We start from the raw sequence: 16,434 nt of genomic DNA, 5'->3' as shown, positions 1-16,434 counted from the left end.
TACTGAGAGGGAGGGCAAGAGTCACCGATGGACCATATGAAGATGAGAGCATCTTGGAAAGAGTCATCTATATTGATAATATTTCGCAGTTCTGTATGATTGTAGGAAGCAGTATCAATGCAATCATAACTGAGGGTTGAGTGAGATAGTCTGGACAGGATTGAAGGAAGGACTCGTATCCAACCAAAGATCGGCCCTAGCTTGCCTTATGTGAAACAGCAGAGCCATACCTTTGTCCCACAGAATGTGAGACATGTTTAACAGACAGCAAACAATGTTTCTGATTGTGACGGATTTTGTCTGTTCACACAGATATTGACGAGTGTGGATCCTCTCCGTGTCACCAACTTGCAACTTGCAACAACACACTGGGTTCCTACCAGTGCAACTGTGTTGCAGGGTATCAGGGATCCACTGCGACTCTAAACCTCACTGCAGAGAAGGTTTGTGAAGGTAAGGGCTTTATATCTTCATGAAAATGGAGAATTTATCTCAAGGCAGTTTTGGTGTCATCGATTCTCCAAGACTATCCAGAAGATATTCTTGGAAGTAAAGGATAAGACAGTGTCTGCACTGTGTAAACTCCTCCGATAAATTGTGTGTGTTAGATTTCGATGGGATTTTTATTAATCAGTGCCTTTGAATATTTTGGACATAAATTTATTCTCAAGCAGATCCCTTGGAAACAGGAGACCAGCGAGGTAGTCTGGAGAGGATTGAATTCCAACACAAATGTTAACATCGGCTATAGCTGCCGTGCTCATTACTTTTCCGGTCCTGTATCCCAAAATCCCACTTGGGCAAAGTCATACTCGCAGAACCCATTCAGTGGAGCGGCTGGGCAAAGCACTGGGATTGAAATGTGTTCAACCCCAGCCTAGGCTCAGAGCCACGTTACTGTTCAATAGAGCCACGGACACCCTGTACACCTCCCCATTGACGACCTCCCCCCAGCAACACACAGCCTTAATACACGACTGCGACAGAATGAAAAATAAATTCCAGTTGACTATCACTGACATATGTCATGAAATTTATTGCTCTGCTGCAGCAGTACAGTGCAATACATAAAATATCCTGTAGCTTGGAGTAATAAATATATATTAGAAAATTAAACAAGTAGCAAATAAAGAGAGCAAACATAGCGAGGTAATATTCATGGGTTCATTGTCTGTACAGAAATCTGATGGCGGAGAAGATATTCCTAAAAAGTTGAGTTTTTGTCGTTAGGTTTCTGTACCTCGTGCATGATGGCAGTATTGAGAAGAGGGCATGTCCTGGATGGTGGGGTTCCTTCATGATGGATGCCACCTGTCTGAAGCAGTGTGTTTTCAAGATGCCCTAAATGGTGGTGAGACTAACGCCCATAGAAACCGGCTGAGTTTACAACCCTCAGTATGTTTTTCTGGTGCTGTGCACTGGCCCCTCCATATTTGATGGTGATGCAGTCCGTCAGAATGCTCTCTGTTGTACATCTTTTGGAATATAACTGTCAGCTGCATCCAGCTGCCTTTTCACCTCAATTATGAAGGTCGTTTCCTGTTCTTTAACTCCATTTTCTGATTTTCTTTCTCAAAGTATAAGGCCCCTTCCCAAGAATAGTCACTCAATCCTTTGTTCCAGCGGAGGTCTTTTCTGGATTAAACAACACAGTGCTGAGTTACTCCATCCTGACCCACAGAGCCCAGGTATAAAAGGGAGCAATCCATGTTTACTGCTGAGAGAGATTTTCCCTGTTCACACAGATATCGATGAATGCAAGTCCTCACCTTGTTACAAACATGCAACTTGCATCAACGTGATGGGATCCTACCAGTGCAACTGCAACACAGGGTTTCAGGCATTACCTGCGACCACGAACCTCACAGCAGGGAAAGTTTGTGAAGGTAAGGACTTTGTATCAACATGAAGAGAAGAGAATAAAATCCCTACTGATTGTGCATATTAGTCCTCCACAATTCTCCTGCGGATTCCTACAAGTAAAGAAGAATTTATTGGGCACTGTACTGTGCAAATTGCATAGAGGAGTTGTTGTGTGAGGTGGGAAAGTTATAATTGTTTTTACTATTGTTTCCTTTGATAAATATGATCATTCATTCAAATGGGAAGGCAAAAGGGACTGACAGGCAAATGGAAATAGCTCATGTGGTTGGCTTGGATGAGATGGGCCAAAGGGTTTTTTTCTGTGCTGTATTACTCTATGACTTTATATTTCAGAGTTTGGGAAATTAATTCATTGACAGTTATGTTCCTTCAGGAACAGGAGACAGAGTAGTGCATTATCCAGTATCAGGTGTGACTAGAAGTGGCAGCTCTTGCTGACATGGTGATTACTATTCCAAACTTTTTGCCAAAATTCTCGCACAGTCTAATGTTGCCCTCTCGGAGCAGGTTCAGTGAGGGGCTGAGTAATTCATGGGGACACAGAAGTGATGCTGAGAAGGAGGGGAAGTGTCAGTGTTGGACCATGTAAATGGGAGGAGCTTGGAAACAGGCATCTGAAATGATAAGGTTTCCCAGTTCTGTAAGATTGTCAGAATCAGCATCACTGCAATCAGTGATGGCCTGGAGAAAGTTTTTGGCGAGATAGTCTGGACAGGATTGAAGGAAGGTCTCTCCCTCATGCCCCACCAAAGGTCAGACATAGCTTGCCCCATGTGAATTACCACAGTAACACCTTTGTCCCGGAGAAAGTGAGCCATGTTTAACAGGAAGAAACAATGTTTATGATTGTGACGGATTTTCTCTGTTCACACAGATATTGATGAGTGTGAATCCTCTCCGTGTCACCAACTTGCAACTTGCAACAACACACTGGGTTCCTACCAGTGCAACTGCATTGTTGGGTTTAAGGCATTTACTGCGACTGTCAACCTCACTGCAGGGAAGGTTTGTGAAGGTAAGGATATTGTATCTCCATGAAAATGGAGAACTTATCTTAAGGCACTTTTGGTGTTGTCAATCCTCCAGGATTATCCTGAAGATATTCTTGGAATTGAAGAATAAATAGTGTCTGCACTTTGTAAATCCACCAGGAAAATTGTGGATGTTGGAAAAATGGCGGGTTTTTTTTTTTATCAGTGCTTTTGAATATTTTAGATACAGTGACATGAATTTATTGATCAGGTAGATCCCTTGGAAACAGGAGAACATGCAACACAAACTTTGGAACCACATCTGACCTGGTTGGCAGCTTTAGCTGCCATGGTCATTACTAATCCAGTCCTGTATCCCAAATTCTCACTTGAGCAAAGTCATACTCACAGAACCCATTAGGGAGAGCGGCTGGGCAATGCATTGGGACTGAGATGAGACCAACCGCAGCCAAGGCTTAGAGCCACATTAATGTTCAAGAGAGCCTGTACACCTCCCCATCATCCACACCCTCCCTGAAACACATAGCCATTAATACACGGCTCCAACAGATTCAAAAATTCAAATTCCAGCTGACTATCACTGGCATATGTCATGAAATTTGTACAGTACAGTGCAATATATAAAATATAAGTTGGAGTCAGAAATATATATTAGAAAAATAAATAGAGTTGAGCAAAAGTAGCAAGGTAATATTCATGGGTTCATTGTCCAGAAATCTGATGGCGGAGGAGAAGAAGGTATTCTTAAAAAGTTGAATGTTGTCTTCAGGCTTCTGTAACTCCTGAATGATGGCAGTATTGAGAAGAGGTTGGCAGGGTTCATTAATGATGGATGCCACCTTTTTGAAGCAGTGTGTTTTCAAGATGCCCTAAATAGTGGTGAGGCTAACGCCCATAGAAACCTGCTGAGTTTACAACCCTCAGCATGTTTTTCTGGTGCTGTGCACTGGCCCCTCCATACTTGATGGTGATGCAGTCAGTCGGAATGCTCCCACTCGTATATCTGAAGCATTCTAACTGTAGCTCCATCCACCTGTCCTTCTACCTCAATTCTTAAAGTATTTTCAATGAAATATTTGTTCTGACAAGGGTTGGCTCAGTACTTGACAACATGCCTGTGTTTGCTCCATCCAGACCGTCCGAGTCCACTTGTAACATAGAGTGAATAGTGCTTACCATTGTGGGGATTTTGTCTGTTCACACAGATATTGACGAGTGTGAATCCTCGCCCTGTCACAAACAAGCAACTTGTAACAACACAGTGGGTTCCTACCAGTGCCACTGCATTGGGTTTCAGCCATCTCCTGCGACTGTCAACCTGGCATCAGGAAAAGTTTGTGAGGGTAAGGACTTAATATAACCATGAAATGGAGAAGCAACGCCAAGTAGGGGTTGCTATTGACAATCCTACACATTACTGGGAGTAAAGAAGAATATCACAGGTACTGCTCTGTGCAAGTCCCTCAGAAGAATTATTGTGATGGCTGTGGAGTTCACGATTCATTTTGTTCTGTTTGCTTTGATAGTTCTGATAATCAGTGTTTGTGAAATGAATTTATTGACAAGTCATGTTCCTTTGCAAAAAGTTGACGGTATAATGCATTGTAAGGGAGCAAATCTGTTCAGAGTTGACATCTGTAGCAGACATGGTGCTTACGATCCCATTTGTTAATCCCAAACTTTCACATGGTCCAACAACACCCTATCAGAGCCAGTTCAGTGAGGAGCTGAGATAGCCCAGGAAATTATAGACCAGTGAGTCTTACTTCAATGGTTGGTGAGTTGATGGAAAAGATCCTGAGAGATAGGATTTATGAACATTTGGACAGGCATAATATGATTAGGAATAGTCAGCATGGCTTTGTCAAAGGCAGGTCGTGCCTTACGAATCTGATTGAATTTCTTGAGGATTTGACTAAACACATTGATGGAGGTAGAACAGTAGATGTAGTGTATATGGATTTCAGCAAGGCATTTCATAAGGTACCCCATGTAAAGTTTATTGAGAAAGTAAGGAGGCATGAAATCCAAGGGGAGATTGATTTGTGGATCCAGAACTGGCTTGCCTATGAAGGCAAATAGTGGTTGTAGATGGGTCATATTCTACATGGAGGTCAGTGACCAGTGGTGTGCCTCAGGGATCTGTTCTGCGTCCCCTACTCTTCGTGATCTTTATAAATGACCTGGATGAGGAAGTGGCAGGATAGATTAGTAAATTTTCTGATGACACAAAGGTTGAGGGTGTTGTGGATAGTGTGGAGGGCTGTCAGAGGTTACAACGGGACATCAATAGGATGCAAAACAGGGCTGAGAAGTGGCAGATGGAGTTCAACCCAGATAAGTGTGAGGTGGTTAATTTTGGTAGTTCAAATATGATGGAAGAATATAGTATTAATGGTAAGACTCTTGGCAGAGTGGAAGATCAGAGGAATCTTGGGGTCTGAGTCCATAGGACACTTAAAACTGCTACGTAGGTTGACTCTGTGGTTAAGAAGGCATACGTTGCATTGGCCTACATCAATTGTGGGATTGAGTTTAGGAGCTGAGAGGTAATGTTGCAGCTATATAGGACCCTGGTCAGACCTCACTTGGAGTACTGTGCTCAGTTCTGGTCACCTCACTACAGGGAGGATGTGGAATCCATAGAAAGGGTGCAGAGGAGACTTACGAGGATGTTGCCTGGATTGGGGGGCATGCTTTATGACAGTAGGTTGAATGAATTCAGGCATTTCTCCTTGGAGCCACGGAGATTGAGAGGTGACCTGATAGCAGTGTATAAGATGATGAGAGGCATTGATCGTGTGGACAGTCACAGGCTTTTTCCCAGGGCTGAAATGGCTATCACGAGAGGGCACAGTTTTAAGGTGTTTGGAAGTAGGTACAGAGGAGATGTCAGGGATAGTTGTTTTATGCAGAGAGTAGTGAGTGTATGGAATGGGCTGCCAGCAACGGTGGTAGAGGCGGATACAATGGGGACTCTTAAGAGACTCCTGGATAGATACATGGAGCTTAGAAAATTAGAGGGCTATGGGTAACGCTAGGTAATTACTAAGGTAAGGACAAGTTCAGCACAACTTTGTGGACTGAAGGGCCTGTATTGAGCTGTAGGTTTTCTGTGTTTCTATGTTTCTATATCCATGGGGACATGACTATAACCTTGAGAAAGAGGGAAAGATTCAGAGATGGACCATGTAAACATCAGAGCAGCTTGAAAATTGGCAACGAATATGATAAAGTGTGTTTGTTCTGTATTGGTATTGAAAGCAGCACTAATGCAGTCCCTGATGGACTGGAGAAAGTGTTGAGGGAGGTGGTCTTGGCTGGACTGAAGCAAGGTCTCTTCCTCATGTCCCACCAAAGGTCCAAGATACCTTCAATTACCAATGTGATACCTTTTTCCTAGAGGAAATGAAACATGATGAAGAGGGAGCAAACAATGTTTATGATTGTGAAGACTTTTGCCTGTTCACATAGATATCGATGAGTGTGAATCCTCTCCGTGTCAACATCATGCAACTTGTCACAACACAATGGGTTCCTACCAGTGCAACTGTGTTGCAGGGTTTAAGGCATCTACTGTGACTGCCAGCCTCACTGCAGGGAAGGTTTGTGAAGGTATGGAATTTCTATCACTGTCAAAATTGAGAATAAATCGCAATAAGAGTGTTGGTGTCAAATATAACCATACAACCATATAACAATTACAGCACGGAAACAGGCCATCACGGCCCTTCTAGTCTGTGTCGAACTCTTACTCTCACCTAGTCCCACCAACCTGCACTCAGCCCATAACCCTCCATTCCTTTCCTGTCCATATATCTATCCAATTTAACTTTAAATGACAACATCGAAGCTCGTTCCACACAGCTACCACTCTCTGAGTAAAGAAGTTCCCCCTCATGTTACCCCTAAACTTTTGCCCTTTAACTCTCAACTCATGTCTTCTTGTTTGAATCTCCCCCACTCTCAATGGAAAAAAGCCTATCCACGTCAGCTCTATCTATTCCCCACATAATTTTAAATACCTCTATCAAGTCCCCCCTCAACCTTCTACGCTCCAAAGAATAAAGACCTAACTTGATCAACCTTTCTCTGTAACTTAAGAGATGAAACCCAGGCAACATTTTAGTAAATCTCCTCTGTACTCTCTCAATTTTATTGACAACTTTCCTATAATTCGGTGACCAGAACTGTACACAATACTCCAAATTCAGCCTTACCAATGCCTTATACAATATCAACATTACATCCCAACTCCTGTACTCAATGCTCTGATTTATAAAGGCCAGCATACCAAAAGCTTTCTTCACCACCCTATCCACATGAGATTCCACCTTCAGGGAACTATGCACTATTATTCCTGGATCCCTCTGTTCTACTGCATTCTTCAATGCCCTATCATTGACCATGTATGTCCTATTTTGATTAGTCCTACCAAAATGTAGCACCTCACATTTATCAGCATTAAACTCCGTCTGCCATCTCTCAGCCCACTCTTCTAAGTGGTCTAAATCTCTCTGCAAGCTTTAAAAACCTACTTCATTATCCACAACTCCACCTATCTTAGTATTATCTGCATACTTACTAATCCAATTTACAACCCCATCATCCAGATCGTTAATATATATGACAAGTAACAGTGGGCCCAGTACAAATCCCTGAGGCACACCACGAGACACCGTCCTCCAAACTGACACACAGTTATCCACCACTACTCTCTAGCGTCTCCCATCCAGCCACTGCTGAATCCATTTTACTACTTCAACGTTAATGCCTAACGATTGAACCTTCCTAATTAACCTTCTGTGTGGAACCTTGTCAAAGGCCTTACTGAAGTCCATATAGACAACATCCACTGCTTTACCCTCATCAACTTTCCTAGTAACCTCATCAAAAAATTCAATAAGATTTGTCAAACATGACCTTCCACGTACAAATCCATGTTGATTGTTCCTAATCAGACCTTGTTTATCCAGATAATTATATATACCATCTCTAAGAATACTTTCCATCAATTTACCCACCACGGACGTTAAACTCACAGGCTGATAATTGCTAGGTTTACTCTCAGAACCCTTTTTAAACAATGCAACAACATGAGCAATATGCCAATCCTCCGGCACCATCCCTGTTTCTAATTACATTTAAAATATTTCTGTCAGAGCCCCTGCTATTTCCACACTAACCTCCCTCAAGGTCCTAGGGAATATCCTGACCGGACCCGGAGACTTATCCACTTTTATATTCCTTAAAAGCGCCAGTACTTCCTCTTCTGTAATCATCATACGTTCCATAACTACCCTTCTTGTTTCCTTTACCTTACACAATTCAATATCCTTCTCCTTAGTGAATACCGAAGAAAAGAAATTGTTCAAGATCTCCCCCATCTCTTTTGGCTCTGCACATAGCCGTCCACTCTGATTCTCTAAGGGATCAATTTTATCCTTTACTATCCTTTTGCTATTAATATAACTGTAGAAACCCTTTGGATCTATTTTCACTTTACTTGCCAAAGCAGCCTCAAATATTCTTTTAGCTTTTCTAATTTCTTTCTTAATCCTCCCGGATTGTTCTGAAGATATTCTTGGAGTGAATGAATAATCTGACGGGGACTGCACCATGCAAATCCCACAATTAAATTGTGTGTGTTGGTAAATGGCATGCTTTTCATTTTTTTAATCATTGTTTCCAAGTATTTTGAGGTACAGGGACAAGAATTCACTGACAAGGCAGATCCTTTGGAAACAAGAATCCAACATGCAACACAATCTTTAGGACCACATCCAAACTGCTTGGCAGATTGAGCCAGTTTATTGTCACCAAACATTTTGTGCTAGAACGTACAATCATCACAGCGATATTTGAATCTGCGCTTCACACTCCCTGGATTACAAATTTAAATATTAAAAATAGTTAAAATCAGTAAATATTAAACATTTAAATTATAAATCATAAATAAAAAATAGAAAAATGGGAAGTAAGGTAGTGCAAAAAAATTGAGAGGCAGGTCCGGATATTTGGAGGGTATGGCCCAGATCTGGGTCAGGATCCATTCGGCAGTTTTATCACAGTTGGAAAGAAGCTGTTCCCAAATCTGGCCGTCCGAATCTTCAAGCTCCTGAACCTTCTCCCGGAGGGAAGAGGGACAAAAAGTCTGTTGGCTGGGTGGGTCGTATCCTTAATTATCCTGGCAGCACTTCTCCGACAGCGTGCGGTGTAAAGTGAGTCCACGGACAGAAGATTGGTTTCTGTGATGTGCTGCGCCGTGTTCACGATCTTCTGCAGCTTCTTTCGGTCTTGGACAGGACAACTTCCATACCAGGTTGTGATGCACCCTAGAAGAATGCTTTCTACCGTGCATCTATAAAAATTAGTAAGGGTTTTAGGGGACAGACCAAATTTCTTTAGTTTTCTCAGGAAGTAAAGGCGTTTGTCGGCCTTCTCGGCAGTGAACTCTGCTTGGTTGGACAAAGTCAGGTCATTTGTGATATTGATCCCGAGGAACTTAAAGCTTTTGACCTGTTCCACTTGCGCACCACTGATGTAAATTGGGTCGTGCGGTCCGCTACTCCTTCTGAAATCAACAACCAATTCCTTCATCTTGCTGATGTTGAGGGATAGATTATTGTCTTCGCACCATGCCACCAGGTTCTTAATTTCCTCTCTGTACTCAAACTCATCATTACCCGAAATACGGACTACAATTGTTGTGTCATCAGCAAACTTACATATTGAGATTGATGGAAACTTGGCTACACAATTATGGGTGTACAGTGAGTACTGCAGGGGGCTGAGTACACAACCTTGTGGGGCACGGTGCTCAGAGTGATTGTAGAGGAGAACTTCTCCCCTATTTTTACAGCCTGGGTCCTGTCTGTGAGGAAGTTGAAGATCCAGCTGCAGATCTGAGTGCTAAGGCCCAGGTTCTGGATCTTAGAAATCAGTTTATTTGGAATGATGGTATTAAAAGCAGAGCTGTAGTCAATAAAAAGGAGCCTTACACATGTGTCTTTACTCTCCAGGTGTTCTAAGGAGGAATATAGGGCCAGAGAGATGGCATCTGCCGTTGACCTGTTGCTCCGGTAGGCGAATTGCAAAGCGTCGAGATTGACCGGTAGGCTGTAGTTGATGTGTGCCAAAACCAATCTCTCGAAGCACTTCATAGCAATTGATGTCAGAGCCACAGGTCGATAGTCCTTCAGGCATGCCACCTTGCTCTTCTTCGGCACTGGGATTATCATTGCCTTCTTAAAATATGAGGGGACCTTAGACTGAAGCAAGGAGCAGCTGAAGATGTCAGCAAACACTCCAACTAGCTCGCTTGCACAGGCCCGGAGAACCTGTCCCGGGACGCCATCTGGGCCCATCGCCTTCCTTGGATTTATCTTCAGGAAGGCCCTTCTAACGTCCTCCTCAGTGACGATGAATCTCGATGCCACCAGGTCCGGTTCATCCGGTGGGAGGGGGATGCTCATCTTCTGTTCAAATCTTGCGTAGAATACGTTAAGTTTGTCAGGAAGAGAAGCGCCACAGTTATTGATATTCCCAGCCTTTTTTTTGCGCCCAGTGATCTCATTTAGACCCTGCCATAGTCTACTGGCATCCCTTTGGTTAGCTTGTGCTTCCAACTTGGCTCGATATTGCCTCTTGGCACCCTTAATGGCTTTCCGGAGTTCACGCCTGGATTCTGTATAGCGACTGGTATCCCCAGACCTAAAAGCCACAGCTCTAGCCTTTAAAAGGGACTCGACCTCATAATTCATCCAAGGTTTCCGGTTAGGGAATACCCGGATCATCTTGCGAGACACACAGTCCTCCGTGCATTTCTGAATGAAGTCCATGACAGCTGAGGCATACTCATTGAGGTTAGCTGCCGAGTCCTTGAATACTAACCAGTCCACCAATTCAAGGCAGTCACGGAGGACCTCATCCGTTTCCTCCGTCCAACACGACACTACTTTTGACACCGTGACCTCCTGCTTCAGTTTCTGTTTGTAAGCCGGGAGGAGGAGTAAGGCCTGATGGTCCGATTTTCCGAAGTGAGGTCATGGGACGGAATGGTTGGCATCCTTGACTGCTGTGTAGCAGTGGTCAAGTATATTCGGGCCTCTAGCGGAGCAAGAGACATGTTGGTATAACTTTGGAAGGGCCTTTCTGAGGTTGGCCTGGTTAAAGTCCCCAGCTGTAATGAGCAAAGCCTCTGGATACCTGGTCTCAAGTTCACTGATGTTGGCATACAGTATGTTCAGAGCACACTCCACGTCTGCTTGGGGGGGAATGTAGACCACTGTCAGTATGACCAAGGTGAATTCCCGTGGCAGATAGTAGGGACGGCACTTCACTGACAGGTGTTCCAGGTCCGGGCTGCAGGAGCTTGTCAGTGCCACTGTGTCTGAGCACCACCCAGTGTTGATCAGTAGGCAGACACCACCTCCCCTCGTCTTGCCCGAAGATGCCGTGTGGTCCATCCGATGGATCGAAAATCCCTCCGGTCGGATGGCACAGTCGGGGGTGGCGGGGAGAGCCAGGTCTCGATCAAACAGAATACACAGCAGTTCTGCATCTCCCTGTAGTAGGTGAGTCTCCCTTTAAGATCATCCACCTTGTTCTCTGTGGCTTGCACATTAGCTAGTAGGATGGAGGGCATAGGGACCCTGAAGCCCCTCAGCTTCAATCTGACCAGCAGCCCAGCTCTTTTCCCACGCTTCCTCGGTAAATAGTACATCTTTCCAGGTTTCCATCGATGCAGTGTGTTGTCAGCTCTTTGATGTTAGTCAAAGCGTCCCACGGGAATTGCGTCGTCGGATGCTCCAGGTCGGACCGAGTAACGAGGGAGGCTCCGCTGCCACTTCCAGCTGCTGGAGGCCCGGGCTATCGATTGGTAGATTTGGCAGCTTCATACTTTAAAGGTTACTGGAGACCGCGTTTATGCCAACAGTGCTTGCGTGAGATTTTCTGCCGGGAGCACTTGCGTGAGATTTTCACTACGGAGATCTGTGCAAGCAATCGTTGTAGAGAAGTATTTCTACTTTATATAGGCTGGGTATTTATCATATCATTCCTGCTTTTACTATATGTTGCTGTTATTTTATGTTTTATGTGTTATTTGGCATGATTTGGTAGGTTATTTTTGGGTCTGCGAATGCTCACAAAATTTTCCCATATAAATAAATGGTCATTGCTTCTTTGCTTTACAACATTTCGGCTTATGAACCATTTCATAGGAGCGCTCTACCTTCGGATGGCGGGGGAAACCTGTATATTGAGAACATGAGATGAAGACTCCTTGAAATTCAGGCAATTGGTCATGGGAACATTTCAATGATGGGGCAAGTTAAGTTGAGTGGCTGTATCACTTTTGGTTCAAGAGTCTGATGGTTCTTCTTCTTGAACCTTTAGCTCCTAGTGGAGCTTAGGCCATCGATGACCTCACAAAGTCAATGGAATGGTTGGAGTTCATCAATGTTTCTGTAATCCATTGTATCACCAGAGAAGGCGAGGCTACTGCTGACCTTCTCCATTGGGACCTTGAGGTTATGACAGACAGCTTCTGAATCCCATGAGTTCCCAACCATCTCAGCCTTAAGCAGACGGCAAGCCAGTGGTTCGCTGATTCGGTTCAATCGTGGGTTGTCCGTTCCTTTACCCCATTCACCTGTCTCTCTGCAAAAACTTTTAAGACCTTTTGCAAGAAAACTGATCAATTGTTTGTTCCAAGAATATTGTGCTCTATGTTTAAGCAATATGCCTATGCTTTCCTAAGTTCAGACCCACAGAGTCCACATGTAATAGGGAGCAACCAGTGTTTATTATCGTGAAGGGATTTGTCAGTTTACCCAGATATTGATGAGTATGAATCCTGGCTTGTAACAAACACACAACTTCAAACAACATAGTGGGTTCCTTCCAGTGCAACTGCATTGCAGGTTTTCAGGCATTGCCTGCGACCACCTGCCTCACTGCAGGAAAGGTTTGCAAAGCTAGGGACTTGATATAACCATGGAGAAGCAACCCTGAGCACAGGTTTTGTTGACAATCCTGAAAGTTAGTTCTGCAGAGTGCTGAGATAAAGAAGAACATCACAGGCAGTCCTCTGTGCACGTCCCACTGTAGAATCACTGTGATGGCTGTTGAGTTCATAACATGCTAAGTTCCTCCAGCATTTTGTATCTGCCTGTGTTTTTATTTTGTTTCTTTTGACACAACTGATGATCAGCTTTGAATACTGTTGTTTGTTAAATAAATTTAATGACCAATAATGTTCCTTTGTGAACAGCTGACGGTGTAACATGATGGTCAGGAACAGATCTGACTGGAGCTGGCATGGTAGTTACTATTCCAATCCTGATCCCAAACTCTCAGAATTCAAGATTACCACCTCGGAAAGTTTTAGTGAGGGGCTGGGAAATCCATGAGGACGCAGGTATGATCCAGAAAGGGAAGGAGAAAAAGTTGGAGATGGACCATGTAACAATGAAGGTAGCTTGTAAAGGTAGCAGCTGAAATGATAATCGTGGAGGCCAAGTCATTTATATTTGAGGCGGAGTTTGATAGGTTCTTAATTAGCAAGGGTGTCAATGGTTGCAGGTAGAAGTCAGGAAATGAATCTTGGGGTTTAATGTGGTGTCATATCTTGTACTTTGATTATAAAACTTACTTCGTAATTTGAACTGGTTTTCTGCCTCTACCCTTAAGTTTCCTCCCCAAGAACCGTCTCTCAGTCCTTTGTTCCAGCAGAGTTTTGCTCTCTGTTTAAGTAACCGGGAGGTGAGTTATCCATCCAGTCCCTGAGAGCCCAAGTGTAACAGGGAACAATCCAGGAGATATTCTCATATAGGTGTGGAGATCAAGTTATTGGGTGTATTCAATGTGCAATTTGATAGATGGTAGATTAGGAAGTGCATCAAAGGTTACAGGGCAATGAGGTTGAGAGGGATAATAAATCAGCCGTGATGGAATGGTGGAGCAGACTCAATGGCTGTTAAAAGCAGTCTTTTGGTCTTTTGGCTTAAGTACTGCAAATTGTGAAACTAGCGATCCCAAGAGGGCAACTGGAAAAGTGAGAAAATGAGGCTGAAAGACTTCCCCAGATAGATGGAGAGACCAAGGTTGTAAAGGAGGCATAATGCATCCAGGTAGTGGACGAATGATTGAAGTTAGAGAGAAAGTAAGATAAAAATGTAGGATGCAGAGTCAAGCATGCTGCAAATCTGAAACCAGGGATGGTGCTGGAAACTCCGAGCATTCTGTTTCTCACCCACAGATGCTGCCCAACCTGCTGAGTATATCCAATGCTGTACTTCCAATACAGATTCAGGGAGGGACTGGGTGATGAACTGAATTTAAATGTGACTAAACCTGGTCTTGCTACAGTCATATTAAAGATGAATGGAGCACTGAGAGTCCTCTTTCCTCCCTGCTCCCGTCCAATGAAAAGCAGCTCCAGGACAGAAGGCAGGGTTGCTGCTGACCTTCAACACTGTTACCGACAGTCCTATAGAATGGAGAGCAGGGTAACAACAATCCCAGTTTCTAACAGGTGACCGGCCATTTGGTTCCTTGAGTCAATTCCATCTGCTCCTTAACTCCATTCACCTGATGTTCTTTCTCAAACCAACAAGCCCCTTCCCAAGAATAGTCACTCAATCCTTTGTTCCAGCGGTGGTCTTCGCTGGATTAAACAACATAGTTCTGAGTTACTCCATCCTGACTCACAGAGCCCAGGTACAAAAGGGAGCAATCTATGTTTACTAATGAGAGAGATTTTCCCTGTTCACACAGATATCGATGAATGCAAGTCCTCGCTTTGTCACAAAGAAGCAACTTGTATCAACGTAATGGGATCCTACCAGTGCAACTGCAACGCAGGGTTTCAGGCATTACCTGCGACCGCGAACCTCACGGCAGGGAAAGTTTGTGAAGGTAAGGACTTTGTCTCAACATGAAAATGGAGAATAAATCCCAACTGATTGACTATATCAGTCCTGCACAATTTTTCTGCAGAGTCCCACAACTAACGAAGAATGTAATGGGCACTGTCCTGTGTAATTTGCACAGAAGAGTTGTTGCAGGGAGGTTGGAAAGTTATCATTGTTTTTTCTATTGTTTGCTTTGTTGAATCTGATCAATAGTTCAAATGGGAAGGCAAAATGGACACAAGCAAATGGAAATAGCTCATTATGCTTGGCATGGATGAGATGAGCCATATGTCATCAGCAGTGGTACACTGCAATACATAAAATATTAAATAAATTATGATCAGAAATATATATTAAACAATTAAATGTACTGAGAAAAGAGAGCAAAAATGGTGCGATAGACTTCACGGGTTCATTGTCCGTTCAGAAATCTTGTCTCACAGACGAAGAAGCTCTACCTAAAATATTGAGTGTACGTTTTCAAGCATTCTAAATAGTCACATCACTGGATAAGGTGGGGCTCTTGCTGACCTGCATGTGTTGACAGGCAGCTTCTAGATCCAATGAGCAAGAGAGCAGGCTCGCAACCATCTTGGCCTCCAGCAGCTGGGAAGCTATTGGATCCCTGAGTCAATTCAATCTAGGGTGGTCTGTGCCCTAACAATTCTCTTTCTACCTCAACTCTGAAGGTCTTTACCCAAGAAAATCACAGAATTGTTTGTTCCAAGGAAGGTCTGGTCTGTGTTTCAACAACTTGCCAATGTTTTGCTCCATCCAGACCCACAGGGTGCACCTGTAATCAGGAGCAAACAGTGTTTATCATTGTGAAAGATTTTGTCCTTTTTCACAGATATTGACAATTGTGAATACTCGCCCTGTGACTAATATGTAACTTGTAACAACACAGTGGGTTCCCACCAGTATAACTTCATCATAGGGTTTCTGGCATTTTCTGCGACTGCCAGCCTCACCGCAGGGAAGATCTGAGAATGTAAGGATTTAATATAACCACGATATTGAAAATCAATTCAAAGGAGGGGTTGTCATTGATACCCTTACAAGATTGTCTTGCAGATACCTAGAAGTGAAGAAGAATATTCTGCGCACTGTCCTGTGCAAGTCCCACAGAAGAGTTATTGTGATGAGCATGGAGTTCATGACATGCTGAATTTCTCCAGGAACAAGTCTGTCGAGAATTGCCATCTGTAGCTGGCATGGTGGTTACTATTCCAATCCAAGATCACCAACTCTCACACGATCCAATGTCACCATCTGGGAGCTGATTCAGTGAGGGGCTGGAAAATCCATGGGGATACCGGTGTGATCCAGGGAGAGAAGGGGACGAGTTATAGATAGACCATGTAACTAAAATCCTCTCACTGTAGGCTCGTACTGAGTTAGCTATTACTGTGAATTTAATCTCCGCTGGTGGTAAACCACAAGATCTCTCTTGGAAAGGTGTGCCTTCTGTTACTCTGACAGTGTGGCGAGTACTCGTGGAACAAGCAACAGCAAACTTGTCAGTTGAAAAGATGTCTTTGTGTTCCAACATCTTATCAGTTATTCTTTTGTTCCATTCCTCTGCTATTGGTGAGTCATCAAAGTTGACTGACCTCAATGTCAACCTTCTCGATAGAGGA

The 16,434-nt window shown here is 43.7% G+C and overlaps 1 pseudogene; it reads left to right on the top strand.

Moving 5' to 3' along the window:
- LOC134339352 (adhesion G protein-coupled receptor E2-like) overlaps positions 1-16,434 on the top strand; it is a 202,790-nt pseudogene that overhangs the window by 146,560 nt on the left and 39,796 nt on the right.

This window comes from Mobula hypostoma, chromosome 29, assembly GCF_963921235.1.
Source record: "Mobula hypostoma chromosome 29, sMobHyp1.1, whole genome shotgun sequence".
In the NCBI taxonomy this organism is placed as follows: Eukaryota; Metazoa; Chordata; class Chondrichthyes; order Myliobatiformes; family Myliobatidae; genus Mobula; species Mobula hypostoma.
Note: the sequence above shows the minus strand (reverse complement) of the source record. Positions and strands in the feature narration are given on the sequence as shown.